Source organism: Alligator sinensis, unplaced genomic scaffold (genome assembly GCF_000455745.1).
Source record: "Alligator sinensis unplaced genomic scaffold, ASM45574v1 scaffold215_1, whole genome shotgun sequence".
NCBI lineage: Eukaryota > Metazoa > Chordata > Crocodylia > Alligatoridae > Alligator > Alligator sinensis.
In genome coordinates this window covers 1,113,550-1,131,028 of record NW_005842259.1, presented here as the reverse complement: position 1 = coordinate 1,131,028, position 17,479 = coordinate 1,113,550, and the positions used below count along the sequence as shown (strand labels likewise).

The 17,479-nt window shown below is 45.3% G+C and overlaps 1 long non-coding RNA gene across 1 annotated transcript in view; it reads left to right on the top strand.

Moving 5' to 3' along the window:
- The first annotated feature begins 3,466 nt into the window (after positions 1-3,466).
- The window catches only part of LOC106722398, a 22,957-nt gene continuing 8,944 nt past the window's right edge, over positions 3,467-17,479 (top strand). The window contains exons 1-4 of the long non-coding RNA XR_003095024.1: positions 3,467-6,325; positions 6,439-6,510; positions 6,926-6,998; positions 10,210-10,265. This is a non-coding gene — a long non-coding RNA (uncharacterized LOC106722398). The remainder of the gene's footprint in view (positions 6,326-6,438; positions 6,511-6,925; positions 6,999-10,209; positions 10,266-17,479) is intronic.

The following is a 17,479-nucleotide window of genomic DNA, read 5'->3' as shown; positions in this document are numbered from 1 at the left end:
CTATCTTCAAGAAGGGAAGGAAGGAAGACTCAGGGTACTACAGGTCAATCAGTTTGACCTCAATCCCTGGAAAGATCTTGGAAAAAAATATTAAAGAATCCATCAACAACAGGCTAACGGAAGACATCATTCTGAGAGATAGCCAACATGGCTTCGTTACGGGTACGTCATGCCTGACCAACCTCATTTCCTTCTATGACCAGGTGACATGTCACCTGGACAGGGGAAGAGAGACTTCATTTACTTGGATTTCAAAAAAGCCTTTCACTTGGTCTCTCATGATGTCCATAATGGTAAAATTGGGAAGCTGTGGCCTCAACAACCCTACAGTCCAATGGCTGGGGAACTGGCTCTGTGGTCAGACCCAGAGAGTGATTGTCAATGGAACTGGGCCAACATGACTCATGGTGACTAGTGGCATCCTCAAGGGTTCAGTTCTTGGACCTGTACTCTTTCATATATTCATAATCTAGATTCGCGTGTTGGAAACAGACTGGCTAAGTTAGCAGGTGGCCTCAACAACCCTACAGTCCAATGGCTGGGGAACTGGCTCTGTGGTCAGACCCAGAGAGTGATTGTCAATGGAACTGGGCCAACATGACTCATGGTGACTAGTGGCATCCTCAAGGGTTCAGTTCTTGGACCTGTACTCTTTCATATATTCATAATCTAGATTCGCGTGTTGGAAACAGACTGGCTAAGTTAGCAGGTGACATCAAATTATGGGGAAGCGCAGTCACACTAGAGGATAGGCTGGGGATTCAGGCCGACCTGGCCAGGCTTGCAAGGTGAGCAGATCAAAACCTGATGACATTCAACATAGAGAAATGCAAGGTACTCCACCTCAGGAGAAAGAACCCACATCATATCTATAGGCTCGGCATTGCTACACTCATTAGTACCATGACCAAAAGAAACTTGTGAGTTATGATTGACCACAAGATGAATATGAGCCACCAGTGTGATGCCACAGCTAGAAAAGCAAATAAAACCCTGGCTTGCATCCACTGATGCATCTCAAGCAAGACCCAAGATGTCATCCTCCCACTTTATTTGGCCTTGGTGAGGCCACAGCTGGAGTACTGTATCCAGTTCTGGGCTCTACACTTTAAAAAGGATGTGGAGAAGCTTGAGAGAGTCCAGAGGAGAGCTAAGCACATGATCAGAGGTCAAGAGAGCAGACCTTATGAGGAGAAGCTCAGAGGCATGGGACTCTTCAGCCTGGAGAAGCATAGGCTCAGGGTGGACTTGGTGCAGCCTATAAGTACATAAGTGGGGTGCATCAGGAACTGGGAGAACGTCTGCTCACCAGGGCACCCCAAGGGAAGACAAGGTCGAACGGTCACAAACTGCTGGAAGACCGTTTTAGACTGGACATAAGAAAAAACTTCTTTACCGTCCAAGTCTCCAGAGTCTGGAATAGACTTCCCCCAGAAGTGGAGCAAGCACCTACTCTGGACATGTTCAAGAAATGTTTGGATGATTATGTTGTTGGGGTCATCTCACCCCAGTGTGCTGGACCCAGTTAATGTGTGAGGTCCCTTCCAGCTCTAAAGTCTATGAAATCTATTAAATCATTAAGATACTTAAATGTGTATGGAACTGATCAATTTTTAAAGGCACATTAGATTTTTTTTTTTTTCCTCTCCAGCATTATGTCACTATGGAACAGAGTTAAGGTTTCTGCTGAAGAGGAACTTTTCAGTTTTGAAACATGCTGGGAAAATGTATAAATTAATCCTCAAAAATTTGTATTCAAATGCAGTAAGATTTAACTGGAAATGCTGAAGAGTCTTTGACAGAGCACAATCATGTTTCTTTGACTGCCCTGCCTGTCACTCTCCATATATTTTAACAAGTTTGGTTTCTTTGAAGTTTTAACCTTAACTCCAAATAATTAGAACCCCATAAAGTGTTTTATCCTAAAAGACTGATGTATATGCTGAAGCTTAACTCTAACATAAGTTAGCTTTTATCTAGGAATGTTACTAAAAATGTGAATTCCTTGTGTATAAATTTTGAAGAATCTACAGGTCATACTTTTAGCCAACAGAGAATGTCCAAAACCAGTCAGGCTTGGTAAGTAAAAATCTAAAAAATATAATCTTTTTTAAAAGTTATATGTTTATTTCATTTTGATTCAACACTCCTACTTAAATAAAACATGTGAGATTTATTTTTTCGAAGTAGTTAAAAAAAAAGTGATTCAGGAGCAGAATTAAAAGATTGCAAAGGTCCCATGAAAGGAAGATTGTGATGCAAACTGAAGTGTGGAACTTGTGTTGGCATTTCCACATAATCTGATCTATTTTATACAATTATTCCTGATTTCTTCCAATGAAATGTGTGACCAACGTGTCAATGACTTTTAATTACATGATCCATGGGAAAATTGTCATGCCATTATTAATATAATTTAGGACAAAAAATCATATCCTATGAACTAGTACATTTCTTAAACCACCTGTTGTTTATTAATGTTGACTCATTCTAATATTATAAAAGCCTTAATCTGTCTGTCTGTCTGACAAATAGCCAATCAGTGTGAAGAAGCATTCAGACAGGTGGCAACATGCAGCCATGATGGTGGGGACACAGAGGACGGAGCGGCCCGCCCTGCTCCCTGGAGGTGATGGCAAGGGAGTGGATGGAATGTGGGGGGCGAGGCCAGCAGCACTGGCCTTGCCCCCCCGCCCTGCTCCCTGCAGGTGGCAACGATGGAGCGGGGGTGGGGGGTGAGGCCCCAAGAGCTGGCCTCACCACCCCCCTTGCTCCTTGGAGGTGATGGCGGCAGCACAAGGGGGCGCAATGTTGGGACACCATGGTGGGGCAAGGCCACCGGCACTGACCTTGATCTGCCCCTCTCCCCTTCCGTCATCACCACCTGCTGGGCTGACCCAGCGGTGGTGGGGGAAGAAGCGGGCCCAGCGTGGGGGGGAGGGGAAGGAGCAGGCACACCGCAGCGGTGGCAGTGGGAGAAGGGGAGGAGTGGACTCAGGCCCAATGTAGGTGGTGGGGAGCAGCCCCAATGCAAGGGGGGAGCAGGCCTGCTGCAGCGGTGGTGGGGAGCAGCGGGCCTGGCCCAACACAGCCTGACGCAGCAGCAGCTGTGGGAGGGGAAGAGCAGGTCTCCTCCCCCACTTGGTCCTGGACCCACTCCTCCCCTACCTCCCCTCCCCTGCGTCGGCCCTGAGCCCACTTCTCCCATCCCTCCACCACCACTGGGTCAGCCCAGACCCGCTGCTCCCCACCCTGCCACCCTCAGGCCCGGTCCTCCCCTGCTGATCAGGCCTAGGCCCGGTCCTCCCCTCCCCCCGCCGCTGTGGTGGGGAGTTGGGGGGATCAGGCCCAGACCCCAAGCAGCAGGAGGGAAGGGAGTGGGCCTAGATGGGGTGGAGGGGGGGGAGGTGCATGGGGTTGCATCCCTGCCTGCTCCTCCCCCCCCCCCGGCATGCTTGATGGGCAATTGGCTAGTAAACTAATAAAAAAAATAATTTTATATTCTTAGGAAATTAATAGAATTTTCACAGAGCTTAAAGAACAATTCAGTTCCCTAGTCTGATCTTCTAGGCTATTAAGTTTCACCTAGTCATGCTAGTAGAGATCCCAGAGACTTGCGTTTGATTATTTCGCAGGGCACTAAGATGTGCCTGCTCCTTTAAGGGCAGAAGCAGCCTGGCCAGGGAGGCCTGCAGGCTAGGCAGAGCTCCATGGTTGTAGGTTGTCCGGGCAACAGGCTAATGGGTAATTAGCTGGCATCTGCAGGTGATCAGATGACTGGAAAGCACTAGGGCCCTGGGAACATATAAGCTCAGGGCTGGGGCTAGGAGAGCTCACTCTCTCTGGAGACTGCCAGGGGAAGGAGCCCCTGCCTAAGAGAGCTGCTCAGAGGCATTTGGTTGCCTGCTCTGCTGCCTACACGGACAGTAAGGCTCCAAGAACCTGCAGGGTGCCCAGGCTAGGAACCCTGCTGTCCTAGGGGTGGAAGTTTGCCTTAAAAGAGCAAAGCACAGTTTTAATTGCTTTTGATACATTATAGCCCAGGGGCTTATGTTTGTGTTGTTGTACTGAAGGTTTGGGAGGAAGCTGTAAGTAGAGGTTCAGAGGCCTGATTAGTGCATAGAAGGGCGCAGCAGAGACAAGGGCTGGAGGGCCCAGTGAAAGAAAGAGATCAATTGAAGCTAGTGCCTTGGCTTAGTAGGCTGAGGCACCAATAGAGGGAATAAGATCCATGTAACAACCATGAGGCATGGTTAAGGGAAGGTTTGGAGCCACGCAACCAGCCCATAAGGCTTGAGGTGCCCCGTACAGTACAGTACTGAAGAGAGGTCCGGCAAAGGGATCAGGACCAGTGAGCTGGTGAAGTTCAGCAGACCAGGGCCATGCAAAGGACCATGGACAGCCTCCCAATTGATCTTACCAGCAAGACATGGCAAGTGAGACAAGAGGGCACCCTCAGGGTGGAGCTGGCAGTCATGGAGCTGCCAGAGGCATCATGGCCACCCACGGGGACACCGCCCTGTGACAGACTAAAGCAGTCTTAATTTAAAACTTGCAAGATGGAAAATTGACTGTTTCCCTTTGGTTGGTTGTTAAATATGTGTGCATATTTTGTTATGCAAGGAATAAATGCTACATTTGTGTGAAAAGGGCACACACTTCCTCATGTACAACAATGTTGAATACGTGATTTATAAGAACTCAGAATTCAGCTTTTTCTATGGAGCCATCACTGGCACCTCTATATAAAGGTGTGATGTGCTGAATTTTTCCGGTGTCCAGTGATGTCTGTTACATCAGGACTCAGGCTACATATCCATCTCCTCTAGTGGTTACTGTTGCATTTTTTTTCATTTAAAAAAGAGCAAATAAAACGTTCCTGACCAAAGCCTGTGACAGAACTAAACCAAGCAGCAGTAACACACACAAATGGAGATATCTAGAATGGGGGCCAGGGAAGCTGACCTGCATTACTTTGTAAGAAAAGATGATTGATCTGCCTCTTACAGATAGCTGTCAATAAAGCTATCACACGATAACCCCTGAAGCTCAATGACTTTTGATCATACAGCTGCTTTTTCACAGAGCAATTTCTTCTGCAGACATCTCTCCAAATGATGAGGCAGATTGTCCAACTTGGAACCATGATTTTCTTTTTTTATCAGTAAGTGGGAGGCCCTGTGTTTCTTCCTTCAGCAGGCTGCTGCCGCTGCCACTGATGCATTCTGGATTCTTTGAAGACACAGAGGTTTAGCATCTACTTCAGTGTTGTTCTTCCTGTAGGCCTGACTCACACAGTGATTTTGTCATGCCACTTTGATGTGGATAATATAAAAGCTAGATTACTAGAGCTGCACACTGGAGGGCTGTCTTCTGTGAAGCTTCCATGCAAGTTATAGAGGAGAGATAATGATCTGAAAGAAAGGGGATGGGGGAACTGGCAACAGAGATACATACGTGTGATGTGCAATTCCTCAGCAGAAAAGATGGCTGCAAGGTTTGGTTAAGCAACTTCATCCAAGTAGTTTTACAAAAGGTCAAAGGCTTCTCGGTAAGCAGTTTTGTCTCCTTTTTTTCTTCAGCACTTACACAAACAACATGCATTTAAAAATAGGTTAAACTTGCAAATAAATATCTAACCATCAGACAAATGTAACACGTGGCAGTAGGGGAAGGAGATAACTGCAAGCTGCAGAATTGGTTGAGGATATGAACTGATGATCAACGTCAGGCTGAATCTGAGAACCAAGAATAACCACTTCACCAGAGACCACCTTTTACTACCTCTCTTTGAAAATGGCTAGATTTTTCTGGAATCTAGCAATTAAACTCCAAAATCCAGCAAAAAAAATTACAGATCCCTGAAATCCCCAATGTCCCTGTGTTGTTCCTTCTTACTTTAAAACACAAACTACAAACTTTACAACTCTTCAAAATCTTGTCTTGCTTGCTGAAGTGTATTAAGGAAATATATGGGGATAAAGGATGCTTTCATTCCAATACATTCCTTCTTCTGTATAACCTGATTTATTGCACAATGCATCCATTATTTTTATTTTGAAAATGTGTTCAGTATTTCATTTTGTGAGATAAATATTCAGTTGACTACCATGAAAGTATTGTATGAAGGATCAAGGTATGATAAAGAAACTTTTCAAAGGGTCCCTCAGTTGGATTTTCACTGAACTTTGTGGACGGTGCCTAATGCAAGGCTGGGGAGGGGCCAGGAGGAGACTGTGCTGAGCAGCCATTCCAAGAGATACAAACTGAGTTCAGAGGGTTGCAGGCTGTTTCTGGAAGTGCAGCACTCTATATAGAGCTGAATGTAAGTGATTTGCTTATTATACTCATGTCTGTGTACCTTAGATGACGGTTTTCTGCAAACTCCTTTTTGTTGCAAATATGATAAACCATGCGTATGTTTCTCCCCCTTTTTAGTACTAAAGCTAAGGGAAGATGTCAATATAAAAGTGCAGTGACATCTCAGCGATACAGAACCATACAACTGGGGTAAGTCTGTTATTTATTTTTGACTAGTTGATTGTGGTTTCCCATTTCTTCTCAAACTGGTCAGAGTTTTGGGTGGTTTGTGCTGAGCTTTGTCCTGTTCTGGTCAGGTTGAGCCATTCAGTCTGCTGTCTCTGTGCAATGCATCCATGCTGGCAGGGATGCCTTTTGAGCCAGTGATAACTGTAGTCACAGAACACTTCATCTCTTCTGTGAAATGTTTATTTGTTAGCAATACCTAGGAATAGTAGTTTCCAGTACTGTGTTTATTAAACATGTTAGTGCTTCCCAAGGGGATTGTGTTAATTGACAACATATTATATGAAAATAGAAGTCTTGCAATTAGAACATATTGTAAATATGATGTTCTTTTCCTTTTCCTTCCCCCCCCTCAAACTGTCAATTAATCTAAGAGAAGTAAGCTCTTATGGACTACAAAGATTTGAAACAAGGTTGATTATGATTCCTTATTCTCAACTCCTCCTTCAAAGGTACGCATTTCTTTAAAGAAAAATCAGTATAACTTAAAATTGTTACAAATTTACCAATATAAAGTAAGCTGGATTTGATAATTACACCCATGAGTTTTAGCAGTATACTTTTTTGAGATGAAAATAAGACCCTAGTCCCCAAGATGTAATTGCATCTGAATCAGTAACAGAGATTTTGAAGTAGGATAAATGACATACCACTTGTTGGATCATTCCTAGTGACACAGCCCTGTGACTGTTCTGAAGTAACTAGCGCAGGCAACCCCCTGCCCCAAAGACGTGTTTCTGTACTATATACTACCAAGCCACGCATCCTCCAGCCTCTGTCATAAAAACACCAGCTCCAAGTACTGCCAAGCTTAGGGAAACGTGCAGATTTCTTTCCAATCTTATCCCAAGGCCATTATAACTGTAATGTCAAGATGTTTGCTTTCTTATAAACTCTGTTTGCATGCAAATAACTTTGACTACTCAGTATTTAAAAAAATATTTTAAATACTAATAATACATTAAAATGAAATGTAAAAGAGCTCCCAGCCTTTTTGTACCCATATATTTACCCAAAGCACTGTCCTTGATGTGATTGCTGATGTAGTAGTTGGTTTTGCCAGGAACGCAAACCATATAACTTCTTTATGCATGGGGAGGCAACATCAGATTAGGGAAGAATTCTAGGCCCATGAAGAAATGTCCTTTCTACACAAAGCAGGCTTTTCTATGGCAAATCCTTAGACACTAACAACAAAAGTCACAATTCTTCAATTAATTAAAATACTCTGTTATAATAAAGAGCACTTTATTTGCTTATTTTACAGCCTGCGAGTTGGAATAAGTGCATTTTACTGATTACATTTGCAGTTGAGTCTGATCCCAGAAAAGCTTCAAGATTTTGATCCTGGCCTGTTTCCATTGGAGATTTTTGTGCGTGATAGCAATGAAGTGGAAAGAAAACAAAAATGCTCTGGCTGTTCTGTTGTTGCTTTTCGAACAGCAATCACTGACATTCAGAGAATGAAGTGTTCCACCCCGGGGAAACTTTTCAGCTGCTCACTCCGTATCTCTTGCAATTTGAATATAGCATTCATAACTCTCATTGTCATCATCTAAGTTTTATTCCATAATCAGTCTAAGGCAGGTCCTTATTCAAAGAGAATGTTCAAAATGGCAGTTAGGATTAAAATGCACAGATTAGATTAAATACACTGAGAAAATCTTTATCTGCTGAACAGGCTCCTAGCAGCCTAGCACAAAGAAGGTTTTCATACTTTTATTTAGCTGACTGAAAATATAGTGCTACCTCCCCAAATCTTTTAAACAATACCCTGATAAGAAAAATCTGCAAATCAGTCTTTGAAATTTCCCACCTGGAAGGTGGAAAATAGATATGATTTTAAACTAACACAACACCATGTGGTGAGATCAGTGTGATCAGGGGAAATGAAGTATAGGAGGATGACTGAATTTAAGTATTTGCTTCCTAAGTCTAATGCTAAAAATCAACAATTTGGTCCAGTCAGAGGAAAGTTGTTTCAACCTCTCTCTCTCCTGCATTAAAGATGGCACTTGCTGACTTTGAGATATATTACCCTCTTTTTACAGGCCATATAATATTGTCTAATTCCAAGGCTGTCTCTATGCCAAAACGTGCACCAGTTTACTAAAAGTGTGATTTTTAAAACCACGCAATAAAATCAATGCAAAAGTTGTGTTGACATTTTTCAATTTGATATAAACCCAGTATAAAGCCAAATCTTCAACCTAAATATGAGTATATAGAGTTCCACAGCAGTTTAACAAATGGATTTTAAAACAGTTTTAAGTTAAATTACCACAAACAAACTGCTCCAAGTTGTATACAAGTCCCAAATGTACTCTGAAAATTCTCTGCAAACTTTCTTGTAGATTATATAGCAAGCTCATGAAAGTTTTAATTAAAATTCACTCATCCAGAACATCAAGATCACTACAAATCTTTTTTAAATGAGTCTATTAAACCAGTGTTCAGCTGAAAGCAGGACATTTAAACAGCTTGTTTATTGTCAGGAGGCCAGCCATTTTAAACTATGAGGAGGTTGAATGATGTAATCTTTATCTGAAGAGCCATTTTACTCTTCATTTTCCAGGTGGCTCAAACAACTGCGATGAACAAGACTGGTGGCCCCTCAGGAACAATAATGCTAACTTGAGTGTGACTGCAGGGGCAGGAAGTCCCCAAAATGTAATGCCACAAAAGTGAGGTGTAGTACTCCCACAAAGTAAAATGATACCCAATCTTCTTCTGCTAACCAAGAGGCATTAAAAAGTAGAAACCTTATTCAAAACTTCAAATACAATTCATTTGTGTTTGCTGGGGATTAGGACATCTAAAATTTATATCCTCTGGCTGGATTTCACTGTAGCTGTAGTGTATCTATATAGAGTGGAGTCTTCTTTTCTAAAAAGCCTTACAAGATTGCAAAGAACAACTCCCTTTATCATCACTACCTGATAAGCCTGTATACATGGGAGTTTCAGACATTTTGGGCTTACAGCAAAGAAACAAGCAAAGGAGATGCAAAATGAGCCATGCTGCACATCGGTTCTTTATGCAAATAAGGTGAAATGCTGCATGTTTGTATGAAGATAAAAATGCTCTTGGTACAACACAAAATTTACAATCTAGGCCTTAACTGAGACGGAGATAAGTTTGAAAAGAAAAAAAAAACCAAGCAGAATATTTCATCTTTACAGTTCCTGGTGCAAGAGAGAGAGAAAGTTGAAGAAGAGTAAATACATAGACTAATAAGAGTGCAAAAGGGAAAAAATGTGATGCTTTATGATTATTCTGATTTCAGCTGCTTGTATGCTAAAGCCTGCCGTTTGGTCGCTTCATCATTGTTTCAGCTTAAACAACAAACCTTTTGTTGTTAATTGTCCGAAAATTATCCAGTCTTTTATAAAACTGAGCCCTGATCACTGATCAGATAGGTGCTATATAAAAATGTTTCATATTTGTATTCATTCACATTTCACATTAACCTTAAATTTTGTTTAATGTTTCCTCATCTTCCCCTGTCACATGGACAAGGATGAGCGAGAGAGTAGCTAGTTTTTATTACTTCATATCCTTCATTATCTTGAATGTTTTGCTCAAGGAAAGTAGAGTTGAAAAGAGAGTTTTCCCTCTGTTTCAGGTCCCTGGCTAATCAAATGTCAATTTATTGTCTGACAGGCTTCATAGGGTTTTCCAGCAAATCTCCGGTGGATGAAGGATTTCTGTATACTGAAGTAAGTACCTTGCCAAGATATGAGTTGTACTGGGAAGTTAAGAGGCCTGGATATTGTTTATTCTTCCAGGAAGTGAATGGGGTCTGACAGCAACCTGGGGCTTATAGAGGTGTCATGTTATCGTAACACTAGTGCACAAGCTGTTTCCTTGCAACTCTTCTGGTGCGTCTGGACTTCTTATAGTAGAGGTGCTCAGCCACTGGCCTGCAAGCCACATATGGCCCATGGAACCAAGGCATCCAGCCCACAGGGCTCCCCAGGGGTGAGGAAGTTTGGTAACAGGGAAGCAGTGCTAAAGTCCCAAGCTTTGCACAGCCAGATTGTGGCCAAACTACACCCGCTCCCTCCACCCCAACCCCCTTCCTGCCTTCCTGTGCAGCTTGATTGATTCTGGGCCATGCCTCCTACCCCCCATGTGGCTGGATCAGGAATTGATCACGCCCTCTCTGTGGGCCTGGGTTGGGGTGGGCTATGCCCCTTCCACTCCATGTGTCTGGATAGAGGCCGAGCTGCTCCCTGCCCCCTTCTATGCAGCTGGATCAGGCTATGCTGTGCCCACCCCACATGCTAAATTGGCTTCACTGCCCTGATCTGGCCCACAGATAGACCAGGCAGTGCACATCTGGCCTGTGGGACAAAAAGTTTGAGCACTACTTGGCTATGGTATTTCCCAATTCAGACACACAGCCTACTCCTTTGAATTATCTTGGTCTCACCAGAGTACACTTCAAGCCACCAGAAGACTTGAACCTGTGATCTTCCAAGTTAAAACCATCACCTTTATACACCTGGAGCTAAAAAAGTTGCTCCCTTAACTGGTATCTATAGTAAACTCTCAGACTTGTACAGGGGTGAAAAAGTCTAATACTTTGCTGGGTTAGGCACCTTTCTGAGAAGGTGCTTTTTCAGTGCCTTTGCCTCAACAGAGCAATGTGCAGGAGGCTGAAGCTTCAGAGAGGCTTGCTGTGAATCTAAGGGGATGTTTTTAAAGAAATGCTTGCACTCTTCGGTTCTTAATGGTAAAAAACTTGGCCAGGTTTACTGTCCACAGACAAGCCTAAACAGTAGGAGGGACAGATCCACGTGGGTGTGGCAGCATGGTCACACCTTACTTTGGCTGTCTACTGCATATGCCATGAGCTCTGAGGTCACCATCTACTCAGCATGGTGCCTGGCCGGAGCTCCTGCTTTCATGCAGCTCCAGAACCCAGGGGGTGAATGCTGCCACTGTTCACCCTTCCTCCCTTCCCTTCCACCTTTATTAATCAGCAAGGGAGAAGAGGGGACAAACAGTGGCATTGATCAACCCTGGGACCTGGAGCTGTATGAAAGCATGGACTGAGTACTGCCACTGCTCATGCCCTCTTTTCTCCTGCTGCTGAATTCATGGAGGGGTGTAGGGAGGGGAGAGGGTGAATGTCAGCAGTACTTACCCCCTGGACTCAGGAACCGTGCAAAAGCAGGGACTCTGGTCAGACCGCACATTGACTAGTTGGTGAGCTTGGAGCTCATTGAGTTCACTGACATCCAGGATCATGTTGAGTTGGGGTGTGGCCACACCCCCTTCAGGTGTCTCCCACATGCGCAGTGAGCTCTCTTGACAGTGCAGGCAGCACGCAGTCAAAATGGGGTTGTGGCTGCACCCCCCTTTCCATGATTCTGGATCCATCCATGGCCACTAGGATCCATAACAGCCTGTACATGATGCTAGCCAGGTTATTTGAAGGCATGGTACAGACATAATATGCAATGGATGTGCCCCTAAGTCCAGTACAAATTATTAGGGGTTCCCAAGCTCCTTTTTATACACCGCTCAAAACAGTTTAATGTTTACAGCATCTGCCAATTACTAAAACATTGGTAAGTGACAGCATCCACATCCTACTTCTCACCAGTGAGTGCAGCCTTCCCATCAAATAGGGACACCTGTTTGCCAGGTCACTCTGATCTGAGTTCTTCTCTTATTAATTTGCTCTCTATCTGTTGGTCTTGGAGGCACCTCTAAGACTAACAAGGTACTTTTCCAGCACTTTTATGCAAGCCATATATGGTAAGTCTGGTTCTGTTCTTAAGCCACCTTTGGTTAATGCTGTTATCTTGACCTCTGTGCAATTTGTGTATGCACTGATTAATGGCTGTATTAATCCATACTCCAGTGAGGCCTACTATGCTGAGTCTCTATAATGCACTTTTCTAATTCTGTCCAATCCTGTCCTCCTGCAGGACAGCAAAGAGCATTCCTGGGTGGGCCTTTCCCACTTACGTTAGAGAACTAGTTAGCAAAGTGAGTGAGAAATGTAATGTGGTTGTGGTGAGGGAAGGGAAGTAGCAATAGGGGAAAAGAGATGCAGTGAATTCATATTTGCATTTCAGAGCTTCCCAGTAGAGATAATCAAGAGACTCAGTCCTGTCTTTGCCAAATGCCTGTCTCACTTAACTCCACGTCGAGAAACTCTTGAGTGTAGAGAGAAGACTTTTTATGTTTCCCAACAAATGAAAGCTCATCACTTCAGATGGCTTTATCATCTTCTTAAGATTCTGTAGTAGTTTTATAGGGTAGCTTTAGTAATTTCAAAGATTTCATAGACATTAGGGCTGGAAGAGACCTTGAAGATCATCAAGTCTAGCCCCCTGTCCCAGGGGCAGGAAGTCAGGGTCAAAGGATTCCAGCAAGATAAGCATCCAAACATTTCTTGAATGAATCCAGAGTTAGGTGCCTGCACCACTTCTGGAGGGAGTCTATTCCAGGTCTTGGGGGCTCAGACAGTAAAGAAGTTTTTCCATATGTCCAGTCATAGATTCATAGATGTTAGGGTCGGAAGGGACCTCAATAGATCATCGAGTCCGACCCCCTGCATAGGCAGGGGGTCTAGATGACTCCAGCTAGATGCTTATCTAACCTCCTCTTGAAGACCCCCAGGGTAGGGGAGAGTACCACCTCCCTTGGGAGCCCATTCCTAGTCATGGAGGAGTTTATGATCGTTGGTCCTTGTTATCTCTTGGGGTGCTCTGGTGAACAGATGTTCCCCCAGATCCTGATGCACACCCCTTATGTACTTATAAGCAGCCACCAGGTCACCCCTGAGAATCATAGTATGATAGTATCATAGTACTTAGGGTCAGAAGGGAACTAAACAGATCATCAGGTCTGACCCCCTGACCCAGGCAGGAATGGGTGCCAGGGTCATATCACCCCAGCCAAATATCTGTCCAGTCTCCTCTTGAAAACCCCCAAGGTAGGAGAGAGCACCACCTCACTTGGGAGTCCATTCCAGAGCCTGGCAGCCCTAACTGTAAAGTAATGTCTCCTGATGTCCAGCCTGAACCTTCTCTCTAACAATTTGTGGCCATTATTCCTAGTAACCCCAGGTGGTGCCCAGGTTCCTGCTGGTCCCCCCCTTTGAGTTTGTAAATGGCCACCAGATCCCCTCTCAGCCTTCTCTTGTGGAGACTGAACAGATTCGGGCCCTTTAGCATCTCTTCGTAGGGCCTGCCTTGCTGCCCCTTGACCATGTGAGTGGCCCTCCTCTGGACCCTCTCAATGCTAGCCACATCCCTCTTGAAGTGCAGCACCCAGAACTGGACGCAGTACTCCAACTGCAGCCTGACCAATGCTGCATAGAGGGGAAGGATCACCTCCCTGGACCTGCTTGTGATGCATCTGTAGATGCATGACAAGGTGCAGTTAGCCTTACTGACCACTTCCTCGCATTGGCAGCTCATGTTCATCCTGGAGTCAACAATGACTCCAAGATCCATTTCTGCCACCATTGACAAGAAGGGTGTTCCCCAGCATATAGGTGTGTTGCTGGGTCCTTCTCCCTAGATGCAGCACCTTGCACTTGAATTCCATCCTATTCTCATCCGCCCACCTCTGTAACCTGTCTAGATCCAGCTGGATTCTGTCCCTCCCCTCCAGCGTACCCATCTCACCCCACAACTTGGTGTCATCAGCGAATTTGGACACCGTGCTTTCCACACCCACATCCAGATCGCTGATAAAGATGTTGAACAGTACAGGCCCCAAATCCAAGCCCTGGGGGACTCCACTGCCCACGTCCCTCCAGGTCGAAAACAGCCTGTCCACCACCACTTTCCGGGTGCAACCATCTAGCCAATTTGCCACCCATCTGACTGTGTAGGCATCGATGCTGCAGTCACCTAGGTTTTTAAGAGAATGTGGTGAGAAACCATGTCAAAGGCCTTCTTAAAGTCCAGGAAGATGACATCCACCCCAACACCCTCATCCAGGGACTTTGTGAACTGATCATAAAAAGAAACCAAGTTAGTCAGGCAGAACTGGCCCTCAATGAACCCATGTTGGTTGCCCCTGAGCATTACCTTCCCTGCTGGGCCCTTGCAGATGTTCTCCTTGATAATTTTCAAGGAGAAACCAAGGTCTTCCCAAGGACCAAGGTAAGACTGACTGGCCTATAATTGCCAGGGTCATCCTTTCTCCCCTTCTTGTAAATGGGGACCACATTGGCCCTTTTCCAGTACTCTGGTGCGTGGCCGGAGCCCCGCTTATAGAGCCATGCCAGGGCCCTGCTATGACCCCCTCTGATAAAGATGTTGAACAGTACAGGCCCCAAATCCAAGCCCTGGGGGACTCCACTGCCCACGTCCCTCCAGGTCGAAAACAGCCTGTCCACCACCACTTTCCGGGTGCAACCATCTAGCCAATTTGCCACCCATCTGACTGTGTAGGCATCGATGCTGCAGTCACCTAGGTTTTTAAGAGAATGTGGTGAGAAACCATGTCAAAGGCCTTCTTAAAGTCCAGGAAGATGACATCCACCCCAACACCCTCATCCAGGGACTTTGTGAACTGATCATAAAAAGAAACCAAGTTAGTCAGGCAGAACTGGCCCTCAATGAACCCATGTTGGTTGCCCCTGAGCATTACCTTCCCTGCTGGGCCCTTGCAGATGTTCTCCTTGATAATTTTCAAGGAGAAGACTGGCCTATAATTGCCAGCATCCTCTTTTCTCCCCTTTTTTTAAATCAGAACCACATTGACCCATTCCCAATCCTCTGGCACCTGGCCAGTGCCACATGAGTGCTCATAGATCCATGTCAGGGGCCCCACTATGACCCCTGCCAATTCCCTCAGCACCCTTGGGTGAAGAGCATCTGTACTTACTGATTTAAACATGTCCAGCACCTCCAAAAGTTCCCCAACTAGGTCACCCCTGACCTTAGGCATGACGGTGCCTCCCCTGGGTCCATCCACAGTTCTAGTGGGGGAGATGTCCTGGTCCCTGTTCAGGAATATGAAGGCAAAGAATTTGTTAAAGAGGTCAGCTTTTTCATTTGCCGCAATCGCCAGATTGCCAAGCCTATCCCGTAGGGGCCCTACGTTACCCGGTGCCTTCTTCTTACTTCCTATGTCTTTGAAAAGGGACTTTTTATTATCCTTAATTCTGGTCGCTATCCCTAGCTCCATCTCTGCCTTGGCCTTCCTAACTGCCTCCCTGCAGTCCCGAGCAACGGAGGTGTAATCCTCCTTGGTGATACCCCCTTGCTTCCACTGTTTGTACACCTCCTTTTTTGCCCTCAGGCATCCCTGGATGCCTTTGCTGAGCCATGGGGGCTTCTTAGCACTCCTGCCCCCCTTGGTGCGCATTGGGACCAACTCCCTTTGAGCTTGGAGGATATTCTCCTTGAGGAACAACCACCCGTCTTGGACTCCCATTTCATTGAAGCTCCAAGACCCCAATGCCTCTCCTACTAACCTCCTTAGCTTACAGAAGTCAGCCCTCCTGAAGTAGAGGACCTCTGCCTTGCTGCTTGCTTTTACCACCCTGTGCTGGATAGTAAATTCCAGCAGGTGATGATCACTGTCACCCAGGTGGTCGAGTACCCGCAGACCCCTCACCAGGTTGTCGCCTGTGGCAAGGACCAAGTCCAGCAAGGCATTTCCCCTGGTGGGACTATGCACCTCCTGGGTTAGGCAGAGGTCCTGTATCCTGGCTAGGAACCTACGTGAGCAGTCAGATCTGGCTGACTGCTTCTCCCAGCAGATGTCTGGGTAGTTTAGGTCACCCATGACAACCACATCCCTTGACTTTACGGCCTCCGTGAGCTGACCTGAGGATTCCAGTTCCAGCTCGTCCCCCTGAATGTTCCCAGATACCTAATTCTTTGGAATAAAAGGTCACGGTGTTTGTCATGGTGAGAGATTTCCAAGACTTTTGAACTACAGGCTTGAGTTCCCTCAGCAAATTCTTCAGTACAGTATTTAGTTTGCTGTTCCAACACAACAGGTGAGAGGGTCCACCTATTGGATTCCAAACTAGCAGTCAGTGTAGGGGGAAATCCAGTCCATTATCTACAATCTGGAGTCATTTACAATCTTGATATATTGATAACAAGGTATACCAGAATTATTCAAAATTTAACTTCATGAAATTCTGCCTAGCGCGCCAGAATTGCTCCCTCCCATTCACTCTGAGATTGGTCAGGGTAGTGTACAGTTTTATGCTGGCTGCCAGGCTGTGGAGTCCACTGGGATTATATATAGAGTAAATCAACACAGAATCTGACCCAGAGTTTCTACAGAACTGACTGCACTGTTAGCAGCCTGTTTGTAGAAGAGGGGACAAAGCAGTTCTTCCACATGTGGATCCTTGACTTTCCTGACATCATTTTCTGTGGCAGGTACCAATTGCTACTTCAGTGACAGTAGAAGGATTTTGCTGAATTGGACTGGAGGTACATCATGGGTCCAAGAATCTTGGCTTCCCATGACTGGGTGCACCCACAACTCTATTTCAGAACAGTTGAGGGCAGTACCTCAGGCCCAGAAGAGAGTAGTGAAGATGATCACAGATACAAGATGCCAGCTTTGGTGATGGTGGCTCTTCAGAGTGGAGAAAAATACAGGGGAGATGATGTGCCTGCTTCTCTCATTATTAGGAGACTATCAAGATATCTTTTAATTGGGAATCCTTAAATTGCTTTTTAGGGGGTACACTTATGTTGCCCCCATGTAGGCATGATAGCCTCACCTATAGACTGGTCCATTCACCCATCCTTCTTTGCCATTCTAAATTCCATCTGTTTGAGACTGTCAATCCATAAATCTCACTCTTGTTGCCATGGAAGGGAAGCCGAGGAGGTAGCTGTTGCATCTGCCTAGTTCTGGCATGAATGACCTTTTTTCTTGTGTTTCAGCAAGGTTTGGCATCTTTAAGAATTGTTTCCCCCTTCCT